Genomic DNA, 23,158 nt, shown 5'->3' with positions numbered 1-23,158 from the left:
CATGAACGGGCTCCTGAAAGAGCAAATCCGCAAACTAACGCCCACGAACACTCTGAAAGGGTGGGGGGAGGTGGTGCACCGCGCTGTTTTCCTTCTTAACAACCGGGCGGTTGGCTCCACTACGCCCTATGAGCGCCTGCGCCTTGCCCCGGAGCAAGGAGTTGTCATCCGTGTTAGGCAGGCCTCCCTCCCAGGCCAGGTGCAAGTGGATGGGCACCGAGTGGTGCTCCTTGCTGGGACTCCAGAAACGGTAGCACCCCTGACCACTGCTGAACCCTGGGCGGGGGCAGACATGCTTGAGTGCACCCCTGAAATCCTCTTTGCTGTTAATACCCGAGTATCTGGGTTGAGTTGGGTTCCGACTTACTGGTCAGTTCCTGGTTCACCACTGGCCGACTTGCGGTGCTACAATCACACCGATCAGCCAGTTGTCTGGGAAGTAGGGCAACCCCTAGTTGAGCTGGTCCCTGTGACCCCCACAACGGCACACATAGAGTGTGCCCCTGCACCCGCAGCCAGTGCACCTTTGCTTAGCGCCTGGTGCCGTGGTGCGCCTTCAGGGGCTATACAAGCAGTTACGATCTTAGCAGAAGGCTCGGGCACGGCCGTGGTCCTCCCTGAAGGGGAGGACTCTCCTCAATGTGTTTCTTCCCGCAGGCTGACACTACGGACCTTGTAACCATGGCCTGGCTGTGGCGCTGGTACCTCTGGACTGCTGTAACACTGGCCTCAGAGTGGGGCCCACGTATCAGTGACCGCTCCAACGTCTGGGTAACATTGGCACAGACTGCCATCAACACGTCTGCCTTTTGTCTGCCCCACAGCATGGCCGTGGGACAGCTCATGGACACTTGTTTTATTGGTGTCAGTGCTTCTCCTGCTGTTTTGCAAAACTATACCCTTTTGCGTAATTTTGCTTTCACTGCCACCTTTGCCAATTTGTATGATATGGGGACTGTGTTAGCAGCCCCAGACAGCCGCACATATGCGTTTCGTATAGCCAACGTTACACAAGCTATACAGTGTCTGCTGTTTGTTAATGCTTCAGGGCCCCGCGTAGATTTGAATAACACCGAGCTACAGTGTGCTCAGACCGAGCTTATTTCATATGCCCGCCACCCCCTTTTGCTACCAACAGGGTGGTTCCTGTTATGTGGCCGTGTAGCCCGCACTTATGTACCTGCGAATAGCTCAGGCGGCCCTTGTACCATTGGCAGGCTTGTGCCCCTTCTTAGCCCTTATCCGTCACCGCGTAAGGCCCGACGCCGTTTGGCACGTGACCTGCCAACCCTGCCTCTGCCACCCACTTGTGATCCGAGGGTGACTTTGGCCGCCGAAAAAGAAGCAGCAGCCCTGATTTTTGCTTTTGGAGGCCTTTCTGGCCTCTTGGGCCATGATTATTATGCGATAACTCACCTTGCTTGTGCTCTTGCTAAAACCATTAATCTCACCTCTATTCTCATTGCGGCCCTCAATCAGGAACTCGGGGAGGTGCGCAAAGGAGTGATACAGAACCGCATGGCTATAGATTATCTCCTTTTGCGACATGGACACATATGTGATGAGTTTGAAGGTATGTGTTGTTTTAACATCACTGATGTCGGTAACACAGTGGAGACCAACCTAAATCGTTTGGAGGCCCTGGCCCAGGGCATCCAACAGAGCCAGGGCAGTAGCTGGCTTTGGTCCTGGGTGGGCTCACTGAGGGGCTGGGTAGCCCACCTAGTGCAGATCCTCTTTCTTGGGCTTCTATGCCTTTGCGCCGGGTATCTCTGTCTCATGTGCTGTTGTCAAGTCTGTTCTGCAGGTGCACGCTGTGTGACCAGACGCCTTGTCAGGGGGGCCTCCACCACCTCCCTCGAGTCCTCTTATTAGTTCGGAGTTCACAAAGGGGTCGCGGGGAGGAGTGTAGGGTGCGAGAAGACTTTGTAACGGTCTCATGAGAGCAGTCCGACCCCTCTGTGAACTCTCACAGGAATCATATACAAAAGCATGCTGCCAACAAACAAGAGATACCGGAACCGGTCTGTGCAAGATGAAAGCTGCAAAACAACTCACACCTGCGAACTATGCTGTGTTCGCCAAAACTCCAAGGCTATAGCCTGGCAGGAGGCCACTAGAGGTAGTGATAAGAAATGCATAGGCAATTTTAGGCAATCTTATGTTAATGAGCTCAGCTTTATCAGCTAGTGTTAGGAGGCCTGTTACAGAGCCTCTCCCCGAGCGAAGTTCCGACGCGTCGGGTTTCCCCACTGGTGACTGCGGCGTCTCCGGGGCTCCCGTCGCGGGTGTCACGCGCTTTCAATAAACCAAATATAGCACTCGCCTTCTGGGTGCAGCCTCGTCTCTGGGGAACCCGAGCCTGGGTGGCTACACATGCCTTTTCTGGTTTCAAGAGTACTCTTTGCATTCTAAGTGCTTTGCTGGATCAGATATACAGTTTGCAGCTCCTTGCATGAGCAAACCCAAAAAGAGTCCACAGGCTGCCAAGCCAGCTTAATAGACAGCTAAAGCTTTAGTCTGTATATAGGAAAATAAAACTGGCATCCAACAAACTAGCAATATTCTTTCAAGTTACTCTAGATGTAAAACTTAGTAGCAAAAGAACAATACATGGAAAATGTCTAAATTTTATAAAAACTTGCATTTGTTCTAACCACACCTTCATGCTACTGTATGTCAGGTCAAGTTGTGCCAGCTGCTCATCATCAGACAAACCTACTCATTTCTGCAAAAGAGATGTGGCTGAGCTCTGTTGAGTTTGTCTGTTCAACAAGCACTAGCTGACTCAAGATCAAACCAAGAACATGATTGCCCCAACGAAGATTGCTCACACACAAAAAGTTCCAAAACTTTTTTAGAACTTGGCAACAAATTATTATCTTGGGGGTTACTTAAAACTGCATAGAACACGTAATCTTTTCAAAATGCATTTTTCTGATCCCAACTCTGCAAAAAAGGTATCATTAAATTACAATCCTGTGTCATACAATGACAGATTTTATCAGGAGATAACTGTCATGAGAATGCAAAGAGCTTTTATAAAGCACTAAAATTTACTGAGCTTGCATTTCGTGTTCTTGTTCATAACAACTTCATTTACTTGATTTATTAAAAGTTCAAATTCAAAGTCAAAAGTCCATTGCTCTTTCTCTCATACACATAAGGCATCATAGAAGGTGTCAGAAATCAAAGGCTGTCTGGGATTTCACAATTATTGCATTCCATGGACACACAAAAATTCTACAGAAATCAAACCTGGGCTACGTCTACACGTGAAGCCTACATCGAAGTAGCTTATTTCGATGTAGCAACATCGAAATAGGCTATTTCGATGAATAACGTCTACACGTCCTCCAGGGCTGGCAACGTCGATGTTCAACTTCGACGTTGCGCAGCACCACATTGAAATAGGCGCTGCGAGGGAACATCTACACGCCAAAGTACCACACATTGAAATAAGGGTGCCAGGCACAGCTGCAGATAGAGTCACAGGGCTGACTCAACAGCAAGCCGCTCCCTTAAAGGGCCCCTCCCAGACACTGTTGCACTAAACAACACAAGATCCACAGAGCCGACAACTGGTTGCAGACCCTGTGCCTGCAGCATGGATCCCCAGCTGCAGCAGCAGCAGCCAGAAGCCCTGGTCTAAGGGCTGCTGCACACGGTGACCATAGAGCCCCGCAGGGGCTGGAGAGAGCGTCTCCCAACCCCTCAGCTGATGGCCGCCATGGCGGACCCCGCTATTTCGAAGTTGCGAGACGCGCAATGACTACACGGTCCCTACTTCAACGTTGAACGTCGAAGTAGGGCACTATCCCCATCTCCTGATGAGGATAGCGACTTCGACGTCTCGCCGCCTAACGTCGAAGTTAACTTCGAAATAGTGCCCGACGCGTGTAGCTGTGACAGGCGCTATTTCGAAGTTAGTGCCGCTACTTCGAAGTAGTGTGCATGTGTAGACACAGCTCTGTTGTGTTTAAATGCGTATACTTATTATTAGACAGTTTGCGTCAAATACAGTTGTCTTGAACACAGAGGAGAAGTCACTTTTAGCGGCAACATTATTACGGCTTATGATAATTCAGATTTGAAATGGTCTGACATTCACTAAGTGCTTGTCTACGCTTGCCCCCAACTTCGAAGGGGGCATAGTAATCAGGACCATGGAAGATTACTAACAAAGTGCTGCGGTAAATACGCAGCACTTCATTAGGCTAATTTTCCCCCGTGGCAACTTCCAAGCTTCAAACTTAAAAGTGCCAGCATGAAGTGCCACAGGACTTCAAAGTACCCTCACTACTTCGAAGTTCCTTTACTCCTCAAAATTTTGCTACATGCATGCTGGCACTTCAAAGTTTGGTGCTTCGAAGTTGCTGCAGGGGAAAATTAGCCTAATTCACCGCAGCACTTCATTAGTAACCTCCTGTGGCCCTGATTGCCATGCCCCCTTCAAAGTTGGGGGCAAGCGTAGACCCAGCCTAAGAGAGTAGTGGTGCAATTACTGTAGATATTTTTAACATGGCTGATTTTCTGTCACTGAAGAGACAGTGTTACTTCAGTATTTTGCAATATTCTCTGTACTTTTCTGATATATTATAGAAACATACCTTGACTACTGTAAAACAAAACAGGCACGTCATTACCTTAACTAAAACAATTGGAAAGTTTTAAGGAGGACCAGTGGACATGCAAGCCTGAACATCACAAAAGATGTATTGCCTCACAGCAAACTCTAAAGGAACATAACCTTCTTGCAGATCAAGTGCTGCTTGGAACACTCTAGTTAGGTCCTTAAGGTGATCTGGATGGATATTCAGTTTATGTCCACAACTAGTGATCTTATTGAGCCAGCAAGTCTTTTGAGGATACAGCGGAGCTGACAGCCTCTATGGGCCACAGCATGGGGGTGGGGGGCTGACTCCTCACCCCAGAAGAAATGGGACCTTGGGTAGAAGGTAGAGGGCCTCAGGCCACAGCACACACCCACCCTTCAAGTATTCAGAGCTGCATGGAATGGTGCTCTCCCAACAATGCAAGGGGCCCATTGTAGCAGCAGCAGCAGTGGGGAACTCTGGGCACCTTTGAATCGTCAGACCCCAGTTCATTTGCCCCCTTTGCCCTCCCCATCGGGAAGCCTGGATGACCACAAGATCCATGATTGTACAGCAGCATTCCTTGGTAAACAAACTTCACAATGAATTGATCTTCCATCCCATTGATATGTCTGTACCAAGAAAGCTACCAAAATCTAACCAGTGCTGATGGAGACAATTGCAAGGTCTGGCTCTGAATAATCTTCATTTGTTGATCTTGCTCTAGAGCATCTGACAAAGATTATAAGAATCAAAATCATCCGACTGCCACTCTTCAGTCTTCACAAGTGCCCACCTTTCATGCTACAAAGCAGAAGTAGAACAACAGTGGAGTTCTATGGAGCCACAGCTTTGTAGTAAGTTTGATGTCACAATGTCCCTAAAAAGTCACAGCTGCTACTTTTTCAATGTCCACATCTTTCATGTATCCTCTATCACAATCAATCACACTTCCAATTATTTGACAGCTACCAACTGCTCAGTGTCTCATCCAGACAAGTTAATGTCTCATCCAGCTGGTTGTAATCTGGAGCTAAAAATCTGCTTGATGGTAGTGCCAAAGGACTTCATTTTATTCAGATTAATAAACAGACCAATGCACACTGCTTCTTGCATGACCAGATAAGTCATTTGCTGCAGTGACTCACCAGATTGACAAGATCATTGATGTATTCATGCTGTCCTAGCAGGTGTTCATTTCAGTGCCATCAAGAACTGCTTCCTTAAGCTTTTCCATCAAATACTCAAAGCAGATATTGAACAATGGTGGTGACAGAACATAGCCTTGCAGTGCTCCCACAGAAACAGGAAACCAGGTTGTGTATCTGCCATTGACACAAATATAGCCTCCATTCCGTTATAGAACTCTTCTATCAATGACACTCTTCCCAGGAGCACCAAGCATCTCATCAGATTCCTACAGATTTCCCAATGCACTATATCGAGTATCCTACTGGGGTACTATAAGAAGTGCTGTATATAGTGGAAACTTGATATCATGTATGACAAAGTTCTGTTAGAGAGTTCTGCATCACTGACAACCAATGATGTGAAAAATTTTATCTCATGTATTTGTGTATCACAACTGGGGTTGTCATTACATGCTAACATAACTCTAACCAATGTAATATGCCATTCAGATTATAAATTATGTGGTATTGTAGAATTATTTCACATAGGCACGAGTGGATATTTCAAATGCACAAAGGACAAGTTTGGTATCCAGCTCCCACTGAAACCCAGTACATTGGGCTTCTAACTAACTCCCATTTTGCCTCTGGAAATCCTCTCCCAGAATGCTTCATCAGGGTAGAGGTAAACTGGAAGATCTGACCAGAGAGTTAAATATGCCAGTCTTCTCAGAGATTGCTCCTTCCCTAAATCCTGCTACAAAAGGGATGTCCCATGGTGTGTTCAATGTGTCATTCATTAATAACCATGAATTAGCAACAGAGGCCAAAACACCCAACAATTACTTCATCACTGAGTATTTTCCATCTCCCTTTCTGTGAAAGTGTTAATCAGACCTATCAATTTCCATCAGTGCCTGTCCCAGATAAAAGGCTAAATCATAATGAAGAGTTAACAGGGTGTCATGGCAATTCCACAGTCAGAAAGTGAACATGTTAAAACTTCTTATTTCTAATTATAGAGTGATTGAGCTTGATTAGACCCTGAGGCCCCCTGCTGGAGGCCTGGTGGTCTTGTCACATCTTCCCCCAGAAAATGGCTTTCCCTAGCCAAGCTGACTAGAGTGGCTATATAGGGCACAGCCATTGAGGGTCCAGCAGCCTAGCATAAGAACAGCTGCACAGTCAGCGCTAGTTCAGTTCCTTGTTAGAGCTGGAGGACAGCAGGTGCTATGCCACACTGGCTGCTGAGACTCCACTGGGATAAGGCCCTGGCATAAGGATGAAAAGTGTGCTGGAACTATGGGGAAGTGGCCCAAGGCATTCTAGCAGCAACACTTATTGAAAGGAATATTGCACACAGCTGCTATCTGGAGGGTCTCTGAGCTGAGACCTGGAGTAGAGGGTGAGCCCCTACCCTTTCCCTCTACGACCCCCATTAGCCATTTGGGGAAGTGGCCTAGACAGTCAGATACCCCAGGAGGTGTGGGGAAGGGATCTGAAGCATAGAAGCCCAGCTCAAGAGCTGGGTCCAGAAAGCCCTGAGGGGACAAAGATTTTGCTTTCAGGGAAGTATTCCTGGGGTACTTCTATATTCCAGACCAGAAACAAACAGACATTGTCAAGGGCACTGAGACAGGCCCTTGCCGAACGTGTACCTTGGAAGGGGTTTGCCTTGTTTTATTTCACAGATTCTGTGTGTCTCAGCCAGCAAAGAGCCACCCTGAACAGACAAAATGTGGACCACAAGAGCCACCACAAACAGATGCTCAACCAGGGGCTGCTTGTGAAAGGTGAGTACACCACATTACGTATAGATTTTTGTATAGATTTCAGGACACCATATACATTGAAGAAAAGAATCAGTGTTTTTCTTGCTTCTGAAATAACATATGGTGTATTGAAACAAGACTTAAATGAAAGAAAAAAATGCAAATTTTAAATGTGTGCTTCCTTTCTCTAAATCCCCTTGTAATTCAGATCTTTTCCAATGCCTGAAACAACAGGCAGTCCCCATCAGGTTTTGAGACAGATGGTAGCATGAAGATTCAGGTAACATAGGATAAATGGTCATAACGGTAACAATCCCACCTTGCAGCTTTTAAGACTCTTGCCACCACAGTTATTCTCATCAGTTTCCTTGAGAAAAAAGAAACAAGTAAAATATGTCTCTAGTTAATGAGAGAACTCTGTGGTGTTTCCAGAGGTCCCTTCTGAATGATCCAGTCCCTGCATTTTAATTTAGGTTTACAATTTTCAGTTTTTAACAGAATGAACTATGCATAACAGCACACTTCATAATGTGAAACTGAAAGCCCTTGATACACTCATTTTACTGAAGGTTTTAATTCTAAATCCGGAACAAGTAAACACAGAAGGGCTTTAACCTCCCTCTTTTAACATGCAATAATCTTATTTGGGAATGAGTTTAAGCAAAAATATGGAGGAAGCTGTAACAGCAAAACATGAACTCTGGAAAGAAAAAAATAAGGCATTTAAATTTCATTTGTCCATGTTTGTACTAAAACAATCATTTTACAATTAACTGTGATTACCATCTAATCTACAGAAGAGTCTCCATTATTGCATATGAAGAGGCTTTTCACATTCCTTTGCAAACACTTGTTGGAGGGCTAATTTGAAAATAATGGGCCATATTTTATGCAGCAGAATGTAGCTTCTGTATAGCCTTTAGAGCTCATCAGTGGACAGCTTTTTGAAGCACTAAAATCTACTGTCCCAGTTTGACAATGGGATCTTGTACTCATAGTCTGAAGAGAACAAGAGTTAAGCAGAGTATGAGCATTAAAACAGGCACAGCCATTCTGAGTGTGAAGCGGGGCCTAGGGCAACACCCACCAACCAACACCCACAGATCAACAGAGCCAGACGTGTGCCACGAAGCCTCTTACTACAGGACAAGCCCAAGAGAGAAACCAACAGAACACCACTAGCCATCACCTACAGTCCTCAGCTAAAACCTCTACAGCGCATCATCAGAGATTTACAACCCATCCTGGACAATGATCCCCCACTTTCACAGGCCTTGGGAGGCAAACCAGTCCTTGTCCACAGACAACCTGCCAACCTGAAGCAAATCCTAACCAGCAACTATACACCGCACCACAGTCACTCTAACTCAGGGACCCATCCATGCAACAAACCTCATTGCCAGCTCTGCCCACATATCTACACCAGCAACACCATTACAGGACCTAACCAGATCAGCCACACCATCGTGGGTTCATTCAGCTGCACATCTACCAATATAATTTATGCCATCATGTGCCAGCAACGCCCCTCTGCTATATACATCGGACAAACTGGACAGTCTCTATGTAAAACAATAAATGCACACAAATCAGATATCAGAAATGGCAATATACAAAAACCCGTAGGAGAGCACTTCAATCTCCCACGCCACACAGTAGCAGACTTAAAAGTAGGTATCCTACAGCAAAAAAATTTCAGGACCAGACTCCAAAGGGAAATTTCTGAGCTACAATTCATCTGCAAATTCGACGCCCTCAGCTCAGGCTTAAACAAAGACTGTGAATGGCTGGCTAAATACAAAAGCAGCTTCCCCTCCCTTGGTGTTCACACCTCCAGATCAACTGCTGGTAGTAAGCTTCACCCTTGCTGACTGAGCTAACCAAGACCAGCATCTGATGAAGTGAGTCTGTGCTCACGAAAGCTCATGCTCAAAACTTTTCTGTTAGTCTATAAGGTGCCACAGGACCCTTCGTTGCTGTTACCCACCCCTCTGTATCCCAGGTGCAGGACCTTGGGTGAACCCCTCCACGACATGGGCCCTGCCCTTCCCCTCCCCCTGCTCTCCCCTCACCTTATCCCCCAGTTCTCTCCCCAGCCAACCAGGCCAAGTTCACATGGGGCAAGGCACATCAGCAGCTAGCAGCCAGTGGTAGCAGCAGGGGGTCAACTCCTCTCCCTCCCACACACCACCTGGGTGGCGGGAGCCCGCTCCACTCACTGCTCCCTCCCAGCCTGGTGAGCCCCATTTCTCTGTGGTTGGTAGGGAGTGGAGGCTGCTTCCTGCTGCTGTGGAGAAGCAGGTCTCAGCAGGCCTGGAGGGCATGGTATGGGAGAGAGAGCTGCTGCTTCCACCACCCATGTGGTGAGTGTGGGGACAAGAGGTGACCCCCCTGCCGCTCCATCCTTCCATCCTCTTTGATGCCACTCTCTTCCTGCTTCCACACACTTACACCAGGCTTGGGCAGAGGGGTCAGCTGTGGCAGGGAGTTTGGTACAGTCTCTGGGAGGCAGTTTGGGTCTGAGGGGTGTGGGTTCTGGGAGGCAGTTTTGGATGTGGGGTGCAGGATGTAGGCTAGGACAGGGGTTGGGAGAGCAGGCTTTGTGTGGGAGTGTAGCTGCAGGGTGCAGACTCCAGGAAGGAGCTGGGGTGCCGGCTCAATACTGGGACAGAGAGTCAGGTGCAGAAAGAGGTGCAGGCTCTGGGCTGAGGCAGAGGGTTGAGGTGCAGGAGGGGGTGAGGGGACATCTGGCACTGACCTTGGGTGGCTCCCAAAAGTGACCAACATATCCCTCTGGCAGGAGCTCCTAGGTAGAGAGGATCAGGTGGGTTCTGCATGCTGCTGCCTGCAGGCACCACCCCCACAGGCTACACTGTCTGGCCAATGAGACCTGCACAGTCAGCGTGTAGGGCAGGGACAGCATGCAGAGACTGTCTTCCTCTCCTGCACGTCCCCCTTCCCCCACAAAGGGGCTACCAGGATGTTTTGGCTGCTTCTGGAGCAGAGTGAAGGGGGGCAGGAAGTCTGCTTTAGCCCCACTGTGCTGCCAGCAGCTTCCGGGACCTTCTAAATTGCCCAGGGCCCCAGTTAATTGCTCTTTTTCCCCTATCAGCATCCGTGGGCCTGCACCAAGGCACCCTACACAGCTCAGAGTTCACCCACTAAAGTCTAAATACTTCTACCTTCATTCTCAGTCTTACAGTGCCTTTGTGCCATTTGAGCACATGCACTATTAGTTAAAAAGAGACGGAGAAAAAAAATATCTGGGATTTGAAAACGTACCTCTAGCAAACTGGGGAAATACTGTATTATATGTGACTGTTAAAAAAACTGCAAGGTGGTGTAATCAGAGAATTAAAAAATGCTGTGCCCAACTGGCACTCTGGGAACTGTGGGTGTAAAATTCATAAGTGCTTGAACACCATCTGCCATGATATTAAAAATGCAATTCCAGGCATAGAGGGAAGCATAGCAAATTACAGCCCCTTCTGAGTGTAACTGTTCTCAACGTCTAGTTAAAAAATATAAATTGGGAAATCCATTTCTGATTGCAATCAATAGCTGGGTTTCATTGCAAATGTACATTTCTAATAATCGATGTATAAACAAGAATCAAGCATTTATTTTTGAGAAGCATTATGACATTTGTATTTTGAAGTTTTGGTATTTGCCAGTACAAGTAACTTATTGTCTGACTTAAAAGAATGGAGAACTCAAAGACATCGCACTGGAAACACCCTGGTTTAGAAATGTGTCAGCAGCCAGAACAAACTCTACTTGCCCAGTCACTCAGGGGACAGATTTCTATTCTGTACTTCATACAGTCATCCAGGGCACAGCTCATAAGCACAGCTGATTTATATGTGTTTAAAATTAAGTTCTGGATAAAGCACATATGGCCCCTGTGAGTCAATGCAGACACCGTGCATTCTGTGATTCCTTTTATTTAGACTCTACAACAATTCTAATTAGAGCTGTTGTCATGCATGTGCTCAAAATAAGGGATAAAATACATTGTGTACATCCATGAACCATCAGCAAAAAAACAGCTGAGATTCTTCCCTGCATTGAGGCCACTTTGCCTCATACTGCGGGGCTAAATTAAGAACAGGTGGGGCCATGGGATACCACAGTCACAAGGAGCCCCCTTAATATATTAAAATGTTAATGTAACATCATTCTTTATGCTTTAAAATCTATTCATGCTTATTATTACTTGTGATGGATAATAAAATTACACTTGAATTAATTTTAAAATAAGAATGACATCACACATTTCTTTTGTTCCATTAAAGCAAATTGTTTAAACAAAGTGGAGTTATGGAGTCTTGAAGCCCCTTGTTCTTGGGGGCCCTTATGTTATTCTACCACTCCATACCACCAACTCGAAGAAGCTGGCATAGACAGACAATAGTGAAATAAAGCCAGCATAGGGAGATTTGCTAGTGTCATGAATTCGACATAATGACTCCTACACTGGCCCCAGGAACTGAGCACAGGAATGTGGATGTGAAACAAGTGGGGTGTGATCTGGGCTGCCATATGCCTTCCCGATTGATGGCAGCTGGACTTGCGTATGTCCAAGGAGGAGCCCAGCACACAACCAGCCCTGGACCAGAGGAAAACACAGGCAACTTAGAATCACCTTTGCACGGCCCACTGCCTGTGCTGAACCATGTAGTGCATTCCACAACAAACATCCAGGATCTGAGCCAATATCATTATGCAGTGGAGTACAAAACAGAGAGCTGATAAAGTGTGAGGCCTGGGCCGGCCAGCATTGCTCCCATACTGTGCCCTTTCTTCCTCTGAGTTCCAGACCTGCATAATATGTTATAGAATCAGAGTTTACAGTGCCAAGAAGGAACAATCACAAGATTTCATCAAAAATGAATAAGTCATAAAACATTAAGACTAAGCCATGATAGCAACAAATGCCATGTATAATCATGTAAAACAGAGCAAGTTGGAGCATCAGTATGAAAATTCTGAATAACACATTTTGTTGCAAGGATGCTTTGTGATACTAATTACCTGCAATCCACTGAGGCCTTCAACCCAAATGTTAGCCAGTATTGTGAAAATATTGTGTGCCCCCTAATATTATAACCCACCACATCTGCAAAAGCTGAGAAAATGTTATGATCTCATTTAGAAGGAGACAAGTTGTAATAAAAGGAAACCCCTTTATATTGACTGTTAACTATGCCAATTTGTAAATGGTACATAAAGGTTATGCAAACTGCATTTAGCAAAGGCTTTATCTTCTTAAACACAAGAGCAATGACCAGCACTGATGTGAGCAGCATAACCCTCTGCAGTCTATAGACCATATCATTGTTTACCAACAGGCCAGAAGAATTGTCTCCTGACAGTCATGTGAACATATGTACAGAATGGTGAGTGTTCTACATTTTCTTTCCATACCACTATTCCAGTTGGTAAAAACAGTGTCCATTTGAACAAAAAAGAATCCTAGGAAATTTTATTTCATTTCAATTTTTAGTTTGCAACAAATAGTTCAACCTTTAGAGATTGTGGTGTTTGGAGAATTGCAATGTCGAGAGGGCTATTAATTAATCAGTTACTAATTCAGGAAACCTACATAATTGAAATAACCTACATGCTTGGTGTTAAATGACATTCTGCTCACCTGCGCCTAGGGATAGTGCTTATTTAACCGTTATCCATCACCCCAAATTTAGTATACTGAGTAACTTATCTCTAACATTAATTTTGTGTTGATAAGACAGGGAGTCTACTCTTCTTACTGGGATGGTCTCAGCATTAAAATAGGACAGAGAAATTTGGGATCAAACTACTTTGTCACTTGAATTGCCTAGCTATGTTACAGTTGTCTGCACACCGTTTTTAATGGATTAGATACGTGCTGAACTAGTCCTTCTATCCCTTAGGTGCACATGGGTGGTCCCAGCACTGATGGCATCTGTCTTTTTACCTGCTTCATCAAGAATTTTAATACCCCTTTTAGCCTAGTTTTATAATATATGCAAAGAAGCCCTCTGAGCAGATGGCCAACGATATTCTTACCAGACCACCACAGTGACCCCTTTTAATCCTTTCCCTATTACTCCTAAAAGCCCTAGATTCAGTGGAGTAGTTTTGACCCAAGAGTTGTGAGTGTGGAGTGTGGAAGAAACTGAGGCCATAGACTTTTGAATAGACATCTTTGAAGAGTCATGGAATAGTGGAGAGATTCCACAAGACTAGGAAAGGCCAACTGTAATGCCCTTCTGTAAAAAAATGAAAGAAGAACAACCAAGAGAATTGTAAAGTGGTCAACTTAGCTTCTTTACCAGGAAGATCATGAAGCAAATAATTAAGGAATCCATTTCCAAACTTCTAAAAGATAATAAAGGGATAAATAATAGTCATCATGGATTTGTCAAGAACAAATCATGTCAAACCAACTTGATAGCTTTCTTTGATAGGATAAGAAGCCTTGTGGGACCAGTAGAAGTGGTATACCGAATGTCTTTTTGGTAGATGATAAGATATGGTAAATTAAATGCCTTTTTAGTAAGGCATTTGATTCAGTTTTGCATGATCTCATTAACAAACTAGGGAAATACAATTTAGATGTAGCTGCTATAAGGTGGGTGCAAAACTAGTTGTATAACCATTCCCAGAGAGTAGTTATCAATGGTTCACAGTCATGCTGGAAGGGCATAACAAGTGGAGTTCCACAGGGATCGGTTCTGAGACCAGTTCTGTTTAATATCTTCATCAATGACTTCGATAATGGCATAAAGAATATGCTTCATTAAATTTGTGGATGATACCAAACTGGAAGGGGTTACAAGTGCCTTGCAGCATAGGATTATAATTCAAAATTATCTGGATAAACTGGAGAAATGGACAGCTTCCTAGCACAATGAGATGCTCCCACTCCATGACATTCTCCAAATGCAAGAATAGGAAAAAGGTAAGATGAGCTGAATGAGGAGCTCTACTTCCCATCTATCACATAAATAAAAAATGAATTGGCTTGTTTATGTGCCTATTTGTTTGTTTCTTCCTACAGGTAAGTGTTTTACAAAAAATTATCAGAGAGCCTAACCATAAGAGTTGATAGCTGCATGCTCACCACCAAAAATTTGTGGTGAGCTCCCCTGCTCTAAACTATCCACATCTATTGCGTGGTCTCCAGTGTCAGCCTGCACTGTTCTTCAGCTGCAATAGGCACCAGATGGACTTCCAAAAAGTTAGCTTGCATTGATTTTGTCTTCAGTTCTCGCCCCATGGTGTTAAATTTATCTTCAGTTCTTTTGATTCTCCCTCTCTCATGTCACTCAGATCCACATGGACTCAGTGGAAATTAAATGGAAAATCCTGGGCATATTACAGAGATTTTTTGTTTTTGAGCCATGCTACTCTGGGACCTGTTTAGTACTATCTAGTGTTCTGTATCTGGATCACAGCTGACCCCACAAATTCAATCATCTCTGAATACATGCCTTCCTATGCATCATTGCTGGTGTATTTCACAGCTCTGACCAAAACAAAAATCTATCAATTGCTGAAAAACAAAAGGTTTTACTTCCTCCATATGATGTTACTAAGTTGAAAATGTTATATTATTGAAATGGACTGCAGTTTGAAAATGGACTAAAGCAATTTGTATTTCAGTTGACTGAATCACCTGTTTATCAGTCCTACAGTACCACCACATGAATGTCTGGAAAGCAAACTATAAGTGTAAAAGAGGACTATACAGTCTTTTCTGTTACAATATCTAATAGCCTGTAAACATAAACATGCATGAGCACATTTTGCATAGAAAATATTTTTCCAACAAATATTTAAACATATAAAATGCAATGCAAGAAAACTATGAAATGTTATTCATATCAAAGAGTCTAAAGACATTACACACATTTGCACTTTATTTTCATATTTACTCTGATGCTATCAAAATCTTTTTGTTTCTAAGGTCTTATTCATTCTCCCAGTGAACCATCCTCTCTTTCCTCAGTGAATAAGATACTGGGGAACTGAATGCATTTCCACATATAAATGTTTTATTACCTATATAATGCAGCCAACCTCAGCAAATCTTTTTGATGTTCAGAATCAAACTAGGATTATCTTTGAAACCACTGAAAGAAGCTGGAAACAATCTACAGGACGTCTGGGTTCAAAAGTCATACAAGTTGAGAGAGACAAGATGTCTGGAACCAATTAGGAGGTGAGCAGACCTCATTACCAAAAGAAAAGGTTGAGGACTGTTTAGAAAACTTGGACATGTGCAAGTCCATGGAGGCAAATCTAATGCATCCAAGGGTGCTGAGGGAATTGGCTGATGTGATTGCAGAGCCATTGACCATTATCTTTGGAAATTTGTGGTGACTGGAGGAAATCCAAGATGACTGGAAAAAAGGCATATGTAGTACCCATCTTTAAAAACAGGGAAGAAGGCAAATCTGGAGTACTACAGACCAGTCAAACTGACCTCAGACCCTGGAAAAATTGTGGAACAGGTCCTCAAGCAATCCATTTTGAAACATCTAAAGGAGAACAAGGTGATTGGGAACAGTCAACATGGATTCACCAAGAGCAAGTCAAGCCTGACCAGCCTTATTGGCTTCTGTGATGAGGTAATTGGCTCTTTAGATATGGGGAAAGCGGTGGACATGATATAGCTTGACTTTTGATACAGTCTCCCACAGTATTTTTGCCAGCAAATTATAGTAGTATGGTTTGAATGTGTGGATAGAAAGCTGGCTAGATTGTCAAGCTTAATGGTAGTGATCCTGGGGCCAGTTTTGTTCAACATCTTCATTAGTGATCTAGAGGATGACATGGATTACACAATCAGCAAGTTTGTGGATGACACTTAGCTGGGGGGAGACATAGAAATAGGGTCAAGAGCAACCTAGACAAATTGGACAATTGGGCCAAAAGAAATCTGATGAGGTCCAACAAGTGCACAGTCCTGCACTTGGGATAGAAGAATACTATATCCTGCTACAGGTAACTAGTTAAGCATCCATTTCGCAGAAAAGGACCCGAGATGAAAAGCTGAAGCGGAAACAAGAGTGTGCACTTTCTGCCAGGAAGGCTAATGCAATCTTGGGCTGCATTAGTAGGAGCATTGACAGCAGACTGAGGGAAGTGATTATTCTCCTCTATTCAACACTTGTGACAACACATCTAGAGTAATTTATCTTACATTTAGAGTAAGTTTTGTACCCTTCACTCCAGAAAGGATGTGGACAGATTGGAAAGAATCCAGCAAAACAGTGAAAATGATTAGGGGCTGGGACACACGACTTATGAGGAGAGGCTATTATAACTGGCCTTATTTCATCTTCAAAAGAGAAGAATGAGGGAGGACTTGATAGCAGCCTTCAACTACTCGAAGGGGGGTTCCAAAGAGAATGGAGAGAGGCTGTTCTCAGTGGTGACAAATGACAGAGCAAGGAGCAATATTCTTAAGTAGCAAAGCGGGAGTTCTAGGTTGGATATTGGGAAAAACTATTTCATTAGAAGGGTGATAAAGCACTAGAATGATGTGGTAGAATCTCCATTCTTAAACGCATCTAAGGCTTGTCTTGACAAAACCCTGGCTGGAGATTTAGTTGGGTTTGGTCATGCTTTGAGCAGGGGTTTGGACTACATGACCCTCTGAGGTCTCTTCCAACCCTAATCTCCTATGACTTTGTGATCTGCCTCCGCTGTAACCCACTAGACCCACTTCCCTCCCAGAGCTCAGATAGAACCTTGCAATCTGATAGGGTGTCTCTCTCCGTACAGAATTAGTAACAAAGTAAGAATATACATTACAATTTTAAACCTAACCAGTGTCCCTTAAGAGACTTGCCACAAGATGTCACAATATTTTATTATTGGAGCTGAATGGGTCTAATGCAGTGGTAGGCAACCTGCAGCCCACAGACCACATGCAGCCCATTGAGCTTCTGTGTGCGGCCTGTGACAGTTTGTTTACTGTTGCAAACACACACAGGGTTGCCAGATTCTGCTGCTTTCCATCCACATAACTTCTACCAGTATTATGAATGTGACGCACATGTAAAGCAAGGACATGTGATGTGAGGTGTGTGCTAATTGCCCATAACACTGACTATGAGAGGTGTGCACTCCTGCTGCATCCAATCAAAGCACTGCTATGGTTCAATTGGTGCACCCCTCAAACTCTAGGTATGCAAGTGCAGTTAGCAAAATTACCCTATTCTGGAAAGCCATCTTGGTTACAACATTCTTGCAGCCCACTGAAATGAAGGAGAGCCACTTACACAGCCCACTCACTAGCTTTGGTTGCCCATTGCTGGTCTAATGTTTATTTCATGCTTAAGTAGCCCCTGCAGGCATAGCCTCCCACACACAGCAAAATCTTAAATGGTGTCCTTTGGGGAGATTCAAGTTCAAAGTATTGCTTCACAGCAAGCAGATGTGGGATTGGAACTACGTCATTGTGTCATCCATTGTGCTAAGAACTGTAAGAAAGATGATTCCTCCTTTTCAGTCTTTCTTCGAAAAGGATTAACATAGGGATCTAACTGCAGGAGAGGGTTCACCGCTGGGAGTTCAGATTTAGGCACCTAACACCATTTAAGGTGGAAAGAAGCTTTGTGCCACACCCATTTTTTCAGTGTTTCCTACTGGTTAGCTTAGGCAGCTCCCCACTGACTTTGTGAATCCCATTCTCAAGGACCAAACTCTCACTTTGCATAGTTAAATGACTTGACACTGTGTACATTGGACTCAGAAGTCCACTGAGTGGACTGACACTCAAGTCCTCCTTGTGAATTTCTCTGGCTGTGTCTACACTTGCCCCCTTCTTCAAAGGCTGACAGGAGATTACTAATGACATGCTGCGATGAATATGCAGAACTTCATTCAGCTAATTCTCCCCCGCGACAACTTCAAAGTATTAAATTTCGAAGTGCCGGCATACCGTGCAGCCACAAGCACTTCCACTTTGCAACCTTTACATTCCTTGAGCACTGTTTTTTTGGATATAATCTACATGCTGAACTGAGTAATGTTGGTAGCCAGGACATTCCTTTGCAAACCATGAACAACAAGGTTAAAACAGACTGCAATTTATTTCACCCTCCCAAGTCAGGAGTTGAACTTCATATAATTTTCGGGGGGGTTTCCCCCACCTTAGCCTATAATAGTAAAGCTCCGTTCATTTATTTATTTCTTTATTAACAAAATCTCTCTTTTCTTCTCCCAGACAGAGAAAAATCTGGTGAAAAAGAGGAAAATGTTACTGCTCTCCAGGAGGAAGCTTAATAGACATCCCCTGCCTGTGTGCTCATTTGTAGTGCATGTCTACTGATTTGAGAGACTAGGATAATGCAGGGGAGCAATCCTTTGAAGCTTTGAATTCTCTGAATTATTATGACCTCAGCCTAAGATTTCATTAACTGATTACATGGTGTTTTATTTGCTGTAATTTCTACCCTTTGGTCAAAGAATTATGCTAATGTTAGTCAATGTACAAGTAATGGGAAATAAAGTTAGCTCTCCACCTCTTCCTACTGTTTCACCTCTGCTGCAGAAAGCAATAATAGAGCACATACAAAGCAAAAAATGATTTCTCAAAAGCTTTGGGATACCTGACAACTGTAGGTATTCTGTATATTCTTTATTACCACCAGAGTGCTGTGGCTTACAAAAAGATGCAGTTAACCATGAAAAGGTGATAAGTGACAATAAGGCATTAGGGTCCTTAAACTATAATGTTTCAGCTCAGATATGAAAATAATGATTACGAATGAGAAAAAAAAACACTTTGAAGGACCATAGCTCTGCAAGGGAATTATGGGAAGAAGCAGCATGGGTGGACTAAACTCAAACATACAGACATAGAAAAAAATTTTCTCATTCTTTAAAAATAATTCCAAATGCTCCAGTAATCACCAAAGAGAAGGACTGTGACTAGTTAGCACAAGGGGTTGGAGTTACTATTTCTGTGTTCTAGTCTTGACAGTGTCAAAGATTCAATTGCTGACTTTAAGCAAGTCATTTATTTACATTGTGCCTCATTCACTCATTCATAACATTGCTTTAATTTCAATATTCGCAGTGCATCAGAATGTTATGTCTTCTTAAAATAAAGTATTTTCAATCTGTTTGCTACCCAATCATCCCCACTCTTCCTTCTTCTTTCTGGCTGTGTCTACACTACCTCCCTATTTCAAAGGGACCGTGGTAATTAGAGTGTTGGGAGATTATTAATGAAGTGCTGTGGTGCATATACAGCACTTCATTAAGCTAATTCTCCCCTGCAGCAACTTCAAAGTGTTATACTTTGAAGTGCCGGATTGCATGTAGCCGCGGCTAACCCGCTGGCTAACGTTTCGAAGTTGCTGTGGGGGAGAATTAGCTTAATGAAGTGCTGCATATGCATTTCATTAATAATCTCCCAACACCCTACTTACCATGCTCCCTTCAAAGTAGGGAACTAGTGTAGACACAGACTCTCTGTTCTTCATGTGTTCATTTAATTTATTTGTCATTCCTTGCCTCTTAGACTGTGAGCTCTTTGGACTGATACTGTCATTTGCTCCACAGTCTTACAGCATCTAGTCCAACTGGGCCAAGATTTGGTTGAGACCTACAGGCAATACTGAAATATAAAAGATTATTAACATGCAGTGACATGAACAAAAAATTACAAGATCTTTACTAAGCATCTGTCAAATTTAATTACCTACTGGAAGAAGTAAAGAAACAGATTGACAGGACCAAACACCCAGAGGCCAGCTACTTCATGATTGGCCCAAGAAAGTATATAACAGAACAACCATTTGTCATCACCTATAGCCCTCAGCTATGTCTACAGTACAGCAATCTGTCAACAGAAGTTACTGTCAGAAGAGATTTTCTGGCAAAACTTCTGTCAAAAGATCATGTCCACACACAAATGCAAATCGAAAGAGCAATCCACTCTGTCAAAAGAAAGCAGCTAGGCTGCCCGGCCACAATCTCAACAGAAGGGCCATCCGGAAGCTCAGCAAACAGGGCTGCCCAGGGAACCAGAAGCCCTGTCTGTTAACAAAAGTGCCACTGGAGTATCTACACAGCATTTGTGTTGACAGAAAGCTGTCGACAGAGGTGTTATACCTGAACGTGGAGAGGAACGATGCTGCTGGTGGACATGCCAGGTTTTGTCAACAGTCTGTCGACAAAACACATTTTGTGTGTAGATGCTCCATGAGTTTTTCCAGCAAAAGGCCAGGTTTGCTGGAAAAACCCACTTCTGTAGACAGAACCCTCCAGCTCATTACTGACAATCTACAATGGCAGACTGTGAAGAACTTCAAAAAGATCTCATCAAACTGAGTGACTGGGCAACAAAATGGCAAATAAAATTTAATGTGGATAAGCGTAAGGTAATGCACATTGGAAAAAATAACCCCAACCATACTTAAAATTTGATGGGGGCTAATTTAGTTATAACAAATCAGGAAAGAGATCTTGGCGTTATCGTGGATAGTTCCTTGATAACATCCACGCAGTGTACAGAGGCAGTCTAAAAGGCAAACAGGATGTTAGGTATTATTAAAAAAGGGATAGAAAATCAGACAAGGAGTATCTTACTGCCCCTATATAAATCTATGGTTCACCCACATTTTGAATACAGTGTACAGATGTGGTCTCTTCACCTAAAAAAAGATATCCTGGCACTGCAAAAAGGTTCAGAAAAGGGCAACTAAAATGATTAGGGATTTGGAACAGGTCCCGTATGATGAGAGGCTAAAAAGATTGGGACTTTTCAGTTTAGAAAAGAGGAGGCTGAGGGGAGACATGATAGAGGTATATAAAATCATGATCAGTGTGGAGAGGGTGAATAAAGAGAAGTTACTCACCGTAGTAACGGTGGTTCTTCGAGATGTGTCCCCGTGGGTGCTCCACGTTAGGTGTCGGGCTCGCCCCAGCGCCACAGGTCGGATCTTTCCAGCAGTTTCTGCCAGACCGCGCATGCGCCGGTGCGCGACACTCCCTTGCGCGCTCCTGGCCATGTGCGCGATCCGGTCCCCGCCAGTTCCTTGACCAACCGCCTCGGATGCTCCTGCAAAACACTAAACACAGATCCGAAGCAGGGAGGATGGGCGGGTGGTGGAGCACCCATGGGGACACATCTCGAAGAACCACCGTTACTACGGTGAGTAACTTCTCTTTCTTCTACAAGTGTCCCCATGGGTGCTCCACATTAGGTGACTACCCAGCAGTAACCCAAGATAGGAGGTGGGTAATCGGATTATGTGCAGCTTGTCCCCGAGAGGACCGCTGTCGAGAGATGGGTATCCTCTTGGAATACCCTGTGAAGGGCGTAATGTTTGGCGAAGGTGTCATAGGATGACCAGGTCGCCTCTCTGCAAATGTCTTTTAGCGCAACGCCCTTGAAAAAGTCTGTTGATGCTGCCACCACCCTAGTGGAGTGAGCCCTGGGCGGGGCCAGTAAAGGAGTCTTTTTGAGTTCGTAGCACATTTTTGTGCAGGATACGATGTGCTTCGAGATTCTCTGTGAAGAGAGACCTTCTCCTTTTGATTTGGGAGCGAGAGAGACTAGGAGTCTATCCGTTTTCCGGAAGGACTTAGTCCTGTCTATATAGAAAGCCAGCGCCCTCCTCACATCCAGGAGGTGTAGGCGTGCCTCTTTGTTAGAGTTAGAGTTATGAGGCTTTGGATAAAACGAGGGTAAAACTATAGGTTCGTTAATATGAAACTCTGAAGAAACTTTGGGAACAAAGGCTAGATGCAGCCGTAAGGTTACCGCCTCCTTGGAAAATACTGTGCAGGGTGGCATTGCCATAACTCCTGCAAGCTCGCTCACCCTGCAAGCTGATGTGATTGCGAGAAGAAAGGTCGTCTTTATTGTAAGGAGACGGAGGGAAACCGTGGCTAAAGGTTCAAACGGTGGTCCCGTTAGCGCACTAAGCACCAGGTCCAAGCTCCACGAAGGTGGAAGCAGTTTCCAAGGGGGGGTATAGGTTTACCAGCCCTTTGAGGAACCTGGTAACCATGGGATGGGCAAACACCATGTGCCCTTCCTCTTCATGTCTGAAAGCCGAAATAGCGGCAAGGTGGACCTTTAACGAGGATAGGGAGAGTCCTCCTCTCTTGAGGTCCAGTAAATACTCTTATATTACAGGTATAGGCACAGCAAGGGGGGCTAACTGTTTGGTAGAACACCATGCAGTGAAGCGAGTCCATTTCTGCTTGTAGGTCTTCCTGGTGGAAGTCCTCCTGCTACTTTCTAGGACTTGTTGCACTTCCTCCATACATGTGCTCTCTAGGGAGCTGAGCCAGGGATTAACCATGCCTGTAGTCGTAGGCCTCGGAGGTGTGGATGCACTATGGACCCCTGAGCTTGCGTGAGCAGATCCGGCGCCACCGGGAGGGGCATCAGTGGACGGTCCGACATGCGCAGGAGTAAGGGGAACCATTGCTGTCGATCCCACGTTGGGACTACTAGGATCATTCGGGCTCCCTCTCTCCTGGCTTTCTGCAAGACTTTGTGGATAAGCACTGTGGGAGGAAATGCGTGAAGCAGGGGGCTCCTCCACGAGATCGCGAATGCGTCCCCCAGGGACCCCCGTCCCAGTCCTGCCCTGGAGCAGTATCGTGGGCACTTCTTGTTGTGTTGAGTGGCAAACAGGTC

At 44.6% G+C, this 23,158-nt stretch overlaps 1 long non-coding RNA gene across 1 annotated transcript; it reads left to right on the top strand.

Moving 5' to 3' along the window:
- Positions 1-543: 543 nt before the first annotated feature.
- LOC142010230 (uncharacterized) lies at positions 544-2,326 on the top strand. The gene is made up of 2 exons (XR_012644735.1): positions 544-771; positions 1,480-2,326. It is a non-coding gene; the product is annotated as an uncharacterized LOC142010230 (long non-coding RNA).
- The last annotated feature ends 20,832 nt before the right edge of the window (positions 2,327-23,158 follow it).

The sequence above is a fragment of the Carettochelys insculpta genome, chromosome 3 (assembly GCF_033958435.1).
Source record: "Carettochelys insculpta isolate YL-2023 chromosome 3, ASM3395843v1, whole genome shotgun sequence".
Classification (NCBI taxonomy): domain Eukaryota; kingdom Metazoa; phylum Chordata; order Testudines; family Carettochelyidae; genus Carettochelys; species Carettochelys insculpta.
The sequence above is the reverse complement of the archived record's forward strand: the minus strand, read 5'-3'. Positions and strand labels throughout refer to the sequence as shown.